The 324-nt window shown below is 50.0% G+C and overlaps 1 protein-coding gene across 2 annotated transcripts in view; it reads right to left on the reverse strand.

The window, feature by feature from the left end:
* Nucleotides 1-324, reverse strand: part of SLC4A7 (solute carrier family 4 member 7) — a 100526-nt gene that overhangs the window by 45995 nt on the left and 54207 nt on the right. The window lies entirely within an intron of this gene.

Raw genomic sequence — 324 nt, forward strand, 5'->3', positions numbered from 1 at the left:
GGTCATATTCAACCTGGGGAGAAGTGGGCAGCAGAGTCCCCCAGGGCTCAGTCCTTGGGCCCGCGCTGTTCAATCTCCTTATCAGTGATTTGGATGATGGGGTGAAAAGCAAAACCTGTTTAAATTCGCTGATGATACGAAAATATGGGGCGAGGTGAGCACGCTAGTAGGGAGGGAAAGACTGCAACAAGACCTGGATAGGTTACAGGAGTGGGCTAACAAAAACAGGATGCGTTTCAATACTGACAAGTGCAGGTTGCTGCACTCGGGCAGTAGTAACCAGCAGCACACTTATAAGATGGGAAACTCCCTTCTTGAGAGCAC

This window comes from Gavialis gangeticus, unplaced genomic scaffold (assembly GCF_001723915.1).
Source record: "Gavialis gangeticus isolate Ggan-Ray unplaced genomic scaffold, GavGan_comp1, whole genome shotgun sequence".
Lineage (NCBI taxonomy): Eukaryota > Metazoa > Chordata > Crocodylia > Gavialidae > Gavialis > Gavialis gangeticus.